The sequence below is a fragment of the Micromesistius poutassou genome (assembly GCF_964030765.1).
Source record: "Micromesistius poutassou genome assembly, chromosome: 3".
Taxonomy (NCBI): domain Eukaryota; kingdom Metazoa; phylum Chordata; class Actinopteri; order Gadiformes; family Gadidae; genus Micromesistius; species Micromesistius poutassou.
In genome coordinates this window covers 10026630-10040721 of record NC_140273.1, presented here as the reverse complement: position 1 = coordinate 10040721, position 14092 = coordinate 10026630, and the positions used below count along the sequence as shown (strand labels likewise).

At 39.6% G+C, this 14092-nt stretch overlaps 1 pseudogene across 1 annotated transcript; it reads left to right on the top strand.

Annotated features, from left to right (window-relative positions):
• The first annotated feature begins 5169 nt into the window (after positions 1-5169).
• LOC311340425 lies at positions 5170-8062 on the top strand (annotated as a pseudogene). The gene is made up of 7 exons: positions 5170-5178; positions 5937-6070; positions 6345-6438; positions 6765-7098; positions 7190-7376; positions 7514-7638; positions 7736-8062. The product of its transcript is annotated as an uncharacterized misc_RNA (transcript).
• The last annotated feature ends 6030 nt before the right edge of the window (positions 8063-14092 follow it).

Here is a 14092-nt window from a genome sequence, read left to right as displayed (position 1 = left end):
TTACTGTTATTTTTTAAGGCAATTAATGTGGATACTCTGCTATTTGGTTTAATTTACTTACTCAATACTTAACCTAAAATTACAGCCAGGGCATCAAAATGAACAAGAACATTTTTATGTGATTCCAAACATTTGAACAAGAGAGAAAGATGGCAAAAAGATACCTCAAAGAGCTTTTCAGAGAACTTCTCTTAAATGGCATGTGTAGCGGACGGAACCTACGTCCGCTTAGTAGGGGTAAATCACTCTTCCCTGAATGGCTGGAAATCAGAGGATCTAGGTCCCTAACCCCCAGGCCTATTAGTCTCGTGTCTACTCTGCCTGCTCAGTTGAAGTACAATAGCTTAGGCTTCAGAATTTAGACCTGTCACAGTGAAGACCTAAAGAATAGAATACCAGTAAGTAGCTGTGTGTGTGACTTACCTTGTATTCCCCCTAACTACTACACTTTAAGGACAGAGGGTGAGACGCCCCTAATTCAGAGAAGAAAAACTCCACAATAAAAGCAATAGTGTAAAAGTTGAAAAATTAGTGGTTATTTATTATACTAGTTTTCTTATGCTAAGTAAAATAGAAAAGTAAATGAAAAATAGAAATAAACACACACACATATATATACACATATATATATACACATATATATATATATATATATATATATATAAAATGTAAAGCATAGAGGAATAGCTTCCCTATCATGGTATCTACACATTTTTTAAGTACAAATTTAATGACTTTCAAGACCTTTTCAAGACCTCTAAAAGGAAAATTTAATAGCAATACCGCTGCAAACAAATCGAGACTATACACTATATACTCCGTTCATTATGAGTTTTATTCAGTTTGAGTAACGAATAGTAACGACAGCCATCTTACCAAAAACAAAACTTATGGTATAACAACGGGGGGGGGGGGGGGGGGGGGGGCATTATCGTTAATAGAAAATGCGGATCATTTTCTTTCTCGTGTGTCTCGTTTTTCGCCCGTGCCTAAAACCGCAACTGCTTATAATGCTAAAGCCCAGTTCAGACCAGAGATTCGCGACGCAACTGCTTGCAACTCCTTGCGACGAGACGGGCTGAGACGTTCTAAAAATGGGGCAGTTCACACTGCTGCACCGGGCGGCGATGAGTTTTATTTTGGTTGAGAGTAGGCTAGAGTTGCTGTGTTTCGCCATTCTCCACTACTTCTGCATTGTAGTAATTCGCTGGAGCTTAGTTTGTTTAGATCCCGCTAGTTGGATACATTGCATTCTTTCGTAGTGGCGACTTCTCGACTGCAAGGAAAGCTCGGCTTCACCTACAATTTCGAAAATTTAATGGTCAGATATATACTGTTGTGTTAACATTTCATTGATTAAAAATGCGTTAGAACACGTCCATCTCGAAGACGAGTCCGTTCAGAATCAGCTGCTTATCGCAGGTCGACTGACTCGATTTCCTTCTCACACTTACGTGTTTAATTTGCGTGTTTAGACAGATGGGCGCGCGCACACACACGCGCACCAAGCATCACCCGCATTCATTCATTCTATTAAATACTCACTCGCGGTAAAACTGTTTTCTCACGATCAAATACTCTTCAATCCTAAAAGTAATGGGCTTGTACACGATGTCTGGGTCAAGAACATATGTGTTTGCTGTACGGTGTTTGCAGATGCATTGATTTAAAAGTACAACTTACCGCTGTATCAGCTGTTCTTTCCCAAATCATTTAACCAATCATTTACCCTAAAACTAGATTTTGTTTTGGAAGCCTGGAATATACTTTGCTCGAATGTATTATTGTTATTATTATTTTAACGCATGGCATAGCCTACTATACTTCATTCATGTTCATTCATGCAGGGAAAAAAAAGTTTCTACAATCCACACGCTATTTCTATGCAGTTTCACACGTATGAATAATCTTTGACATCATAATATTTAACATGCAAGTGTAGTGGTGCCTGGTTGCTGCGGGGGAAAATCAGCTTTGCGCCGGGTGCAAACTAGCAACGACACATGCGTCGGTGTAGAAAGTCAATTGAGCCGGGCCCTTCTTCTGTTTGGCGCACATGGCTAATTTGCATACGCGCACAGGACTGTCGGAATGGAAACACGTCGGACTGGCAGCATTACGGGGGCGCGATTACGGGCTGGCGGAGTTACATTTAAAAATCGCGTTCAAGTAAAAATAAATAAGAAAAACGTAATCAATTTGTGGCGCTCGTTGTTCAATCTGTGGCGCAGCGTCACACATTGGCCTATGTGTGGAAAACACTGCACGGCCATCACACATGTGCTCATTCGGAGCATTGTAAATCATTTATTGTTTCATTGTTGTAGCCAGTTCATTTATGTAATAAATGAACAATGCGATCGGGATTTTTGAGGGGGGGGGGGGGGGGGGGGGAGCGATCAGGATTGTTATTGTTGTTGGATGTGTGGCGTGTGTGTAAGCAGGCAAAAGCGTGTGTCACACGGTGAACCCGTGAGAGTTACGGTGAACCCAGCTCTGCTTCAACTTTATATAAAAAAAAAAAAACGTTCATACTCCGCGTAGCCTACCACTAGAGAACGCTCCACCGTTTGAGAACCACACAGCAAATTCGCCGGTGTTAAAATTCCAGTGTAACATGAAATTAACACAAATCAGAGTTATTTTAACACTTACCAAATAATAACTAACACTTGCAGAGTCAGTGTTGGTGTAGATTTTGGGAGTTACACAGTTTCACACTCAGAGTGTTAACCTTTGACCACGCCCCCATTGACGGTTAAGAAATGCAGCTCTGGATTTTTGCAGTCGCCATTTTTCCCTCTCATTGCGGTAAGTTAAACTCTCTCAAATTCCATGTTTTAGCTCAATATTATAACATATTTATTTAGAACAATGTAAGATAAAGTTTATTTACCGGACTACGAATATTCTTAAAGTGTTTTATCAAATTTTAAACCGTTTTTCGTCGAAGTGTCTGATTGCTAGCATAAAGTCTGTAATTTATAGCATGTAAGTTAATACCGTAGGTTAGTTTTCAGTTTTAGACAGCACATGCGGGTAAATTTTGAGATGTACTGTCTTTGTCATGTGAACTGAAGTATATATTTTACATATTTTGGGGAATGGTACTTTTTAAATGTGCTTTGCAATGAGAAACGTAGTTGCGGAGCGCCTGGGCTGATTGACTGAATCACTAACAGGTGTGCTAATTGCTGGCGGGAGACATTGAGTCCAGAGACAGACCGCACCTGCAGGACCACTTCCCTTCTCTTGTGTGAAAGTGCTAGCTGCCCAACATAGTCAGCACAGGTGGGTAACGTTCCCATTTAAGTGTCTTCACACACTGTACGAGGCGTCGCGCGGGTGCTAGTCTCGCCGTGCTGGCCGCCAAGCCTTGCGGCGCTTACCGCGGCTCCACCGGGACTCGGCCCCGGTGGAGCCGCGGTAAGCTAGCCGCTTAGCCTGTGGTTAGCTAGCCGCTTAGCCTGTGGTTAGCTTAGCTTAGCCGAGCAATTCGGCGCGAACTCCGCTACCGCGTAGCTGAACACTTGGCGCGAGGCGGCTCCGATGGCTGCGCGAGCTCTGATACCGCGAGGCTAAACAATTAGCGCGAGGGAGCTCCGCGGGCGACGCGAGCTCTGCCACGGCGAGGCTAACCGGTTAGCGCGAGCTAGCTCCGCCGGGTTCGCGCCCAAGGGCCCCGGTAGAGCCGCCTCGGGCCTCGCGGTTACAGTGCTCGTGCCGCCCGCGGAGCCCCCTCGCGCTAACCGGTTAGCCTCGTGGTAGCAAGCCCAAGGGCTCCATCGGAACTTGGGCCACCGGGCTAAATGCCCTGCAACGTCAAGGGTTCGTCTTTCAGGCTATCAAAAGAGAACATTAATAATGAAAACAACATTGCAAGGATGTGTTAACTAATTTCATGTTGTCTCCCTTTTCACCTGCTGTCTGTTACAGATGAAAACATGCTCCTTAAAGTGCAGTATGAAAACCGCAGGAAATACATTAAGTTGCAGCAAGAAGCTGACTTCGCAGATTTCATATCTGAAGGTAAATTTCCAACTGAGATATGACTAATCTAAACTGAGTTTAAATCATTATAATTAGAGCCGGGACTTGATTTAAAAAAAAAATCTAGTTGGAGGCTTGTAATTAATTAATCGAAATTAATCGCATATGAATATTTGACCTGAGAACAGTGAGAAGCATTTTTTTTCACATGGATTTTAGTATACCATTGAATAATGACTGAATACATAAGCTTTTTTTTTCAAGGTGGTACTTAACCAAGACTAACAGACTAGGGATGCAAATTAAATTCATTAATCAATATTTGATACATACAGATTAAATGGTCGTTCCTGCCATTACACTACTGTATTTAACTACTTAGATCACAGAACCATAAACTGATTTATTAATCTGTAGTGTGACAGACTAGCTACAGTGTGACAGGTCTGTAGCTACATCTTGACCACATGTCAGCTGTTCAGCTGCAGCAGAGGAAACTCCGCTGTTCTCAGCTCCACTGCGACGCAACGAGCGCTTTTATTTAAAAAAAAATTTATAGCTCTGTTAGCGACCGGCTAAAATACTGGAGGATACTGTAAACCGGCGATGATCCGCTGTATTTATCAAAGCTTGGTCGCCGTGCTGAGGCACCGGGTCGGTTTGAGCTGCGTTCAGGCTACATTATTTAAAACTCCTCAGGCAGTGATCAGTGTCGGCGGCTTTTTAACTCATTAAATGATTGTACTTGAGTATTATCGGTATGCCTGAAACTCATCTAGTGAGAAACGTTGCGCTGTGCAAAAATAAGTGCGATTAAAATGTGTTAATTTTTGTGTAATTAATTAATCTTAATTAACACGTTAAAGTCCTGGCCCTAATTATAATATTAACACGCTGTTGTGCTGTTTTGTCCCTTAAAGGAGAATTTTGGTCATTTTTTACCCCTAAATCGACCACCTGATGGTCACCCAGTGTTGGGGGGGGTGACCATCAGGACAACGATTTAGGGGTCAAAAATGACTGGAATTCTCCTTTAACCTCATAATGCAGTGAAAGACAAGTTCTCCATACCCATGGACAAAATCACTGTGGAAGATGATACAGGCACTGAGGTGGATGAAAGCGTCTTCGCAGAATTATCCGCTATGGAGGGGATTTGCTTTGTCATCAAGAATTGTCATGACGATGGTAAGTTTTATAAAAGATAGCTTGGTTTTATTTTGCTGAAATGTGGTCACTGAAGATGCAACCATTTTAATACTAGCATATGAAATATTAAGACCCTTGTTAGAAAAGGTTTAAAGCTACAGTTGGTAAGTTGATGAAAGTGAAAGTAAACTCTGCGACTTGGTCAGAAATTTCAAAACAATACACCTTTATGAACCTCTGCCAAGCGCCCCCGTACACACAGACACACACAGACTCAAACAGACACTGTATGAATTACCCATTTAATGTCCGACCATCAGAATATAATGACAGTTCCAGCAAATATGACTGAATAATTGTTACCAACTGAAGCTTTAAGTAATGAGTTTAATTGATAAGCGATTAAGTGAAATAAAACAAATTAATGTCAGTAAGTAATGTATAGCACAAATTGTGGCATAGCAAAGCAGACGTTTATTTCTTTTGATTCCTAATTATTCAGTCTTGAAGGAGATAGAGGGAGTTTCTTGGATGTCCAGTGCTGAATGCAACTGCAAATAACCTTAATTGTTGTTTGTGTTTGAGATTCCCCCTCGTCACCTCCATCCACACCTTCACCATGTAGGAGTGTCTACTCTGGCTCCATAAGTAGCAGTGACGGTGAGGTCTCAAGACCATCTAAGCGAATTAGAAGTGATGAGTCATTACAGAGTTCTTCAGCCAGAGAGGTGAGTTTATCATCATATCCATTTATCTTTTTGCTTACTGTGTGTTCTAATTAATTGTTATCTATGTAGCTAAACCAGATCTTGCTGACAAAACCTGGAGGGACAGCAGTGCTCGAGGAATATGAAGAGACTGGTACTTTGCGTGATAGCAGAAGAAGACAGATGGTTAACATTCTAGCAGCGAACATGGTTGAGACTGAAGGGTAAGTTGTTGATACAAGGATATAGATTTGATTCTAAGGATCGGCAATATTATGTGGAATAGGACAGCCTGTCCCAGCAGTTAGGTGGTTACAACCATTTGATTGACTTTTTCATAAAAAGCCTATATTGCATGATTATTAAAGAATTAAGAGAGTCTGACAGTGACTCAAGGCTGCAGTAGACCTGTATAGCTGCAGTAAATATGATCATTGTCATCCCTATGAAGTCAGGCACTTGGGTAAGTGAGCAAACCATTTTAATTTTTCTTTGCAGGAGAATCCCTCAGCGAATTACTAAAGAGAAATATGCACTTGGAGTTGTCACCTTGTTCCCTTCATTGAGAGATCCACTCTCCAAGAAAGGATATGTAAGTTGTGTATTTTCCCTAAAGTAACAATCACCTATTATTAATACCTGTTTAAAATATGTTGAATGGATTGGATTTTAAACACATATTTTACTTCATATTCAAAACAAATATGAAACATTAAGTTTATTAGATAATTCATGTGTGAACCAGGGAGGAGGAGGGATGTTTAATTCAGAATTGCCCTAACTTTTGATTCTTCTATTTCTAAAATCTGACTTGTACGGTTTTCTTAACTTTTATTCATTCTATGATTTCATTGTTAAAGGGATACTGCTATTTGCTGACCATGAGGATTAACTTTGATCATGTCTGTCTTTGCTAAGGAACACTTTTATGACTGGCAAAGTGGCTCTGGATTTCTGGCATGGCGCCTTAAGACAATTCAGCGAAAGACCGTACTTGGGTCTAAGGAACCGAAAATGCAAACCGTGGGAGGAGGTGGTCCGACGCAGGAAAGGGAGCTACCTGCGATTGGTGGTCAGCTAGATGATGAACGTTGTAAAGAAATCATATCCTTGATGAACCATACCAGTGACAAAGAAGTCATCATGCAGAAGATGAAGGAGACCTTTGAGTATAGGCAGCGCCTCATCCGCAACCCCAATGACTCACACACTGTACTCTGTGTTTCCAAGGCTGCTGGATACTAAAGGGCTGGTCAGTATTGGCATCATTTTCTGTTACCATCATAGCTGAATGTTATGTGTGTGTCATTTGTTAATACTTTTTTTTTTCTTTGTTGCTGCAGATACTTCAAGACTTCAGCCTCCTCTTTGGACCAGAAATATCTGCCAGACTGCTGGAGAAGTGGCATACCTCCTATAAAGGAAAGGTGATCAGAGAAGCAGAGTGCCTTACTTCCACCCCAGTGCTCCAGAGTTTGCTGAAGTCTGCTAAGAATCAGTACAGTGAGGAATCATCTGAGGACCATCCAGGTATTCAGTTTTAATTGAATTATTTTGTATGTATTGGGTCATATACATGTAACTTATCGTAACTCAGTTGGAAAAGTGAATTTTTTTTTGTGATTCAAATATAGGTGAGCATGGACTTTTTTTTTTGTTTCTTACAGGATGGGACAGTGATGTGGCATCTTTCCTACTGCTCTTGCATATCCTACCACCTCAGCCTGTGAAAAAGAAATCACTGAAGATCAGCGCATCCCAGGCCATGGGACACTTAGTTGTGTTTCACAAGGTATGTATTGGGCCACAGTAGGTGCTTTAATTAAGAAATGTATGTCAGACTAAAAGCACAAACATGTGATGACATGACATTCTCACCCCCACCCCAGTCCTGCAGGAGCTTAGAAGAACACCTACAGAGCTGCCAGGACAGCCATCAGCAGCCATACCTTCTGGCTTCTGGGACCAGCAAGCAGGCCATCAGCTCGTTCTACATTGTGATGGATAAGAAGCTCATCCCCTGCCAGGGAACCACATCATTGGCAGCCCTCGACGAGCTTTTTAAGGTGCATTTTGTCTTCAGTGTAAGCTATGCTGATGCTCTCAATAACCTGTACACATTTATCCAGACAACAGTCTATGGTATTGATGTGGAAACCACCAAAGAAAGCCCAAAGGTGAAAGAATTAAGAGCCAAGTTCATGAACAGGAGCTAAGAGTGTTGACGATTGATTTAACATGTATTATATCCTGGAGAAGGTTTCATGTATGTGTGCGCAGTTAACAAAAAGCTTAAAGACAAAGATGTTGGCCACATTCATGAATAGGAGTTCAGAGCAAATTTCTTGAAAAATGTATAGGTGTCACATTTGTAGATTGTTGCATGATGCACCTAGTGCATTAATTCAGCACCTTAAGTTTTTTCATGGATTATATCCTGGCAAAAACTTTGTTGTTTTGTGTGCTCAAGAAGGATGTTCACTGCAGTTTAAAAGTTTTGCAGGTTTTCGAAAGCATTTAAATAGTTGTCATAGCACTGTTAACATGGGCCCAAGCAATGATATCAATGTGCAAACACCACATCAGTCAGACTTAAGCGAGCCTATCTCACAAGATGCCTCTGATATGGACGTGGATCTGATAAATCAACCCTCTACATCTCATATGCCAAAAGACCAGGCAAAAGAAATGTGTGCTTCAATCATAGCAAAGTTAGTGGGAAGTGGTGTTGCTAACAATGTTGTATCATCTGTTGTTGAAAGCATGGAGGAGTATGTCAATGAGGTTCATGAAAATCTTAAAGAACAAGTGTTGAGTGCTGTGCCTGATACAAATCCCAGTAGAAGTGCAGTGGAGGATGTCTTCAGTAAAAGTTACAATCCATTTACTGATTTAAACTCTAAATGGAGTAAGTATTTTGCTGAGAAATGGGGTGTTGTTGAACCGGTGGAAATTCATTTAGGAGTAAGATATGATTCAAAGAGAAACAAAGTATCTGGAAAATATGAGCAGGTACCAGTAAATGACACTTTCATTTATGTTCCCCTTTTAAAAATATTAGATTTTATTTTTAAAAATGAACAAGTCTGTCATGAAATTAATAAATCGGCTGCTCAAAGTGATTTATACCAAGATTTCTGTGATGGGAAATACTTTAAGCAACACCCATTATTTTCAAGATCAAAAAATGCTTTGCAAATTCAAGTTTATTATGATGACTTCGAAACATCTAATCCCCTCGGGTCAAAACAAGGCATCCATAAGCTTGGATGTTTATATTTTACAGTCCGCAATTTACCACCACGTCAGAATTCATGTTTGATGAATATTCATCTAATTTCTTTGTTTCATTCCCAAGATGCAAAAAAATATGGTCTTGACAAAATGCTAAATCCATTTGTAGAAGATGTAAAAGTCTTAGAACAAAAGGGAATGAAAGTGTCATTTATGGAACAGCCTCTCTATGGTACCATTTCACAAGTAACAGGTGACAATTTAGGTCTGAACTCAATTCTTGGTTTTGTTGAATCTTTTTCTGCAAACTACTACTGCAGGATGTGTCTTATTGACAAAGCATCAGCTCAAACAGTGTTTAGTGAAAACGATCCACGTGTGACTTTATGCACCAAATTAACAAATGAGGAGCATTAGTTATCTAATGGAAAATCCAAGAGAAAATTCATGCTTTGGGATTAAACGTAATAGCATACTCAATACCTTGGCATACTTCAGTGTATCAGATAACTTTGTGTTTGACATTATGCATGATATCTTAGAAGGCGTCGCACAGTATGAAGTTAAGTTGCTGTTTGAATATTTGAATCGTAATTTTATTTCCAATGAAAATATACTTCAACGTGTATATGCATTCAACTATGGCTTTATGGATAAAAAGAATCGTCCAACACGCATTAACATGTTTTGCATTGGCAACAGTATCGGGCTTAATGCTAGTCAAACATTATGCCTCATTCGGAACCTCCCATTAATTTTTGGTGATGTTGTCCCAGAAGGTGACAGACACTGGCATCTGTTGATAATATTGTTGCATATCATTAACATTGTATTTTCCCCATGTATTACTGAGGGAATGACAGTATTTTTACAACATCTCATTGAAGACCATCATCGGTTATTTAAAGATTTGTATCCTCAAAATAATTTAATCCCAAAACATCACTTCATGATACATTATGCTGAGTGTATATGCAAAATTGGTCCTTTATTGCATGTTTGGAGTATGAGATACGAAGCCAAACATAAATTCTTCAAGTCTAGCATTAAAAAATTTCAAAAACATAACAAAGTCTCTTGCCAAAAAACACCAAATAGCTGTAGCCTATCACTGGGAGTCGCTGTCTACCAAAGGTATTGAGTCTGGGCCTGTCAAAACAAAAATACTGACTGATGTTGAAAATGGTGATTTGATTTCAGAACACTTTCAGATTGATTTATTAAGTGAGATAAATGTCACAACTTGGGTAAACCATAATGGTGCTGAATATCACACAGGTCTTGTCGTTTGTACAGATTTTGTTCATGAAATGCCAGTGTTCAGCAAAATTGTTGGCATCTTTCTGAGAAATGAAGTTTATTTTTTGGTGTCAGAAATGGAGGCTACATTTGTAGAACATTTTCATGCTTTTCGTGTTGTTGATCAAGTGCATAATGTTTCAATTGTTAGACCTCAGGAGCTACGGTATTTTAAGCCCTTTGATGTCCAAATGTCTTATGGTACAGACTCATTTTTCTATGTTGTACCAGATGGCTGCATTGTCTAAAGTAAGCAGCAGAGCTGCCTCATGTCTTTAATATATTTTTGTACAAGGTCACTGCTGTCTTGTGCCTTGTTTGTCTGAAAGCATGGGCAAAATAAAATATTTTCATGACAGTAACTGTATTTGGAGTGTTTACTGTAAATGCATGGTGGGAGGGCTGGACTTTTATTGTACAATCCAAGTATAATTGTGTAAATTCCTGTAGTATATTTTATTTATAGTGTGTATATATATATTTATGTGTATGTAACACTGTTAAGTGTTATTTAATAGCTATAATAGCTATTAAATAAAACTAAACAGTGTTAATGTACACTACAGTAGTTATTAAACAACACTAGCCAGTGTTATTGTCATCTATTACAATGTTAATAATTTACACCGGTGCAGAGTAAATTTACACTATGATAGTCATTAAATAACACTGACATGTGTTAATATTGTTCATTATAGTGTTGATAAATAACACTAAGAGATTTTTAAGTGACACTAACATTGTTTATACATTTGGTAATTAACACTATAAGAGTTTTTAAAATAACACTATCAGTGTTTATAATTTTAACTCTTTCAAAAGTGTTAATTTAACACTTTTACAGTGGTTCCCATATAAACACTGGGTCAGTGTTAATTTTAACTCTGAAGGTGTTAAATTTGCGATTTCAAATTTGCTGTGCACTGTTCTAGCGTATCGGTTTGACCAACCGGACATTGTAGGTTGTAAAATGAAACGTAAAACTGAACAAATATACAAGATACAAAAAGAGAAATTAAACAAAATACACCCGCTCATTAATTCTCCCCCCGATTAAATTTAATGCCGCCCACCCAATAATTCCAGACTTTTTAAGACATTTAAGGCCTTGAATATGGAAACTTAAATTCAATGACTTAATACTTTTCAAGATCCGCGGCAACCCTGTTCCCTATCAACCTGTAACCACCATATAATGTTCAAAACCTTACATCAACATCCACTTCACCAGAGTGGCTCAATAACACTTTCACGGTTTGGCTTAACAACACTATCACTATTACACAACAGTAACAAGTATGTCAATTGTAACTTCAGAAACGGTTTTGCACCATACACATAATAACACTCAATAACGATATGTCCACTCTCGGTTCAATGTTCCTTTTGGTTCGGATTGTCCACGTTACGTGTGTGCCGACCGTTCACCAATTAGACATGTCCATCACGAGTGCGTTGCTGTCCGTTGAGAATGATAGCCATGTGTGGCAGCAGGGTAGCCTATTTACTCACCCACCGCACCGTGCATCAATGGCGGGAGAGGGAGAGAGCAGGAGCCACAGACACGTCCCGGTCTGTAGCAGTGAACTGGCTGGCTCTTCGTTCTTTGGCGTGACAAGCTTCCAACGTTGGCGACGGGCTAGTAATATAACTGAATAGTCAACACTTTGCACTACCTAGCGAGGACGGTCGCCTCGCACTACGCGAACTATACTTGTTAATAATACGACCCCGGATGAATCTTCAGCGCTGATGGCGTGGAGTCTTCCGCTCCTCCACACGCCACTCCAGCCGTAACTGTTCCGTAGCTCAGATTAAAACATGTCGCACACGCAATAACTAAGAGCTAAACTGTTATTCAACTGATCTATCATACCGAAATCTCCGTCAGTATGGGACCTCGCCGAGTGCCGCCATCTTCTTCGTTCTTCCTCACCAACTCTCTCTAGTTCCGCTCTCTCAAGTCCCGCTCTCTCAAGCTCTCTCCTCATTCGCTCTCTCCTCTCATTCGCCAGTGCACTGCATGTGTAGCACCCCTGTAAAAGGGGTGAAATGATTATTAAACAAAATCAACAATCAGCCGACACTGTGTCTCTCTTCGTAACATGCGTTGATCTTTTTATATAACACACTCACAATAATCAATTTCACATTCTTCCATATACATTCACAATTATTTAGCAGCATCATGTCAACAACACTACTGTAATAACCCGGTTTCCATTTTATCATAAACTATTCTAAAATAACATTAATCAGAAAATATCCGTAGCCTCAATTAAATCAACTTAACAAAGTACCGCATGTAAACCAGGCCTACACGCCATGCAGCGACACACCACACTGTATTGCGAAAGATGGCGCCGTCCACCATGTGGTTCCTTAACAAACATATTTTGAACTGAACAAACCCTCTAACATGACCATTTTAACATGCTGAGGCACTTCGATACATCCCCCATTATACCCAACACATATATAATCGACCGTGAGCCATCTGTTATCAGTATTTACCTGTAAAAGGGGTGAAATGATTATTAAACAAAATCAACAATCAGCCGACACTGTCTCTTCGTAACATGCGTTGATCTGAAGAGCAAACACACTGCGCCCCCTACAGGCCCCGTGCAGACCCGAGCAACTGATCGCCGGCTCACCAAAACACATTAATCACAGGATGATAGATCAATCATGTACTGTTTTAAACCATAGAATCATGTAAACTGTTTGAAAACTGAAAAGTCACAATGATACACAAAAATAGGGAAATACTGAGAATGGCTTATGACTAAAATAAACACATTAAATAAATACCTTTAACTCAAAATAATAGCTTTTAAACCGTTTTATTCATCAATCAATATTATTATAAAAATCAAAATATATTCAGCCTACTACACATGCGAGTACTGATTGGCCGAGCCTATGGCGAAGTTCATGGGTGCGATTGGGTGAGGCTATTTTGAGGGAAAGGTTATCGTAGGGGCTACATATCAAGAAATATATGCACACTCTAGGTGTACACCTACACATGATCCTTTTCAAAAAACTCTTCCAGTCTCTCTTCTTCCCTCCTTTCATGTCTTCTGTCTCTCTGCCTCTCTGTGTGGACCTTGTTGGATTTCAAATTGTTAGTTTGGTGTTACTTAGCCTATATTTTATTTATATTACAAGTGCCTTTCGAGCTAAGCACGGAAAGAACAAGTAGGCTTCTATAGGCTAGATAATCCATAGGCTATGTTACAGTTTCAAATATGTTAATAAGGACATGTTATTTTAATTCTGATGTAACATTAATTCCATGTTGTTACTTTTCAATATCAGTCATTAGGCTAAATAAAGTCACGTTTGGCAATTAGCGGAGTCCAAGTAACCTATTCTCGCAATATAGACCCTAAAGGTCTAAAGGCCCTCCTCAAAACAAAATTACAAGGTGTCTTAATGTAGTGTAGGCTATCAACCAATAACCAAATTACTAAACTAATTAAAGGCCATGACACACTGTTACCTTCTGTTAAATTCCTTATTTCTGGGTCAGACTGGGAATAAATTCTGAGGTCTTGGTTAAATACATATCTATGGCAGCAGGTATCAGTATACAGCTGTGTTCCCATGTCAATGCATGATTAAATGCATGATTAAAACATATCTAAACACATTTTGAATGTCCTACATCAACAACAGCCAATGGCTTTTATATAAGCCTTCCTTCA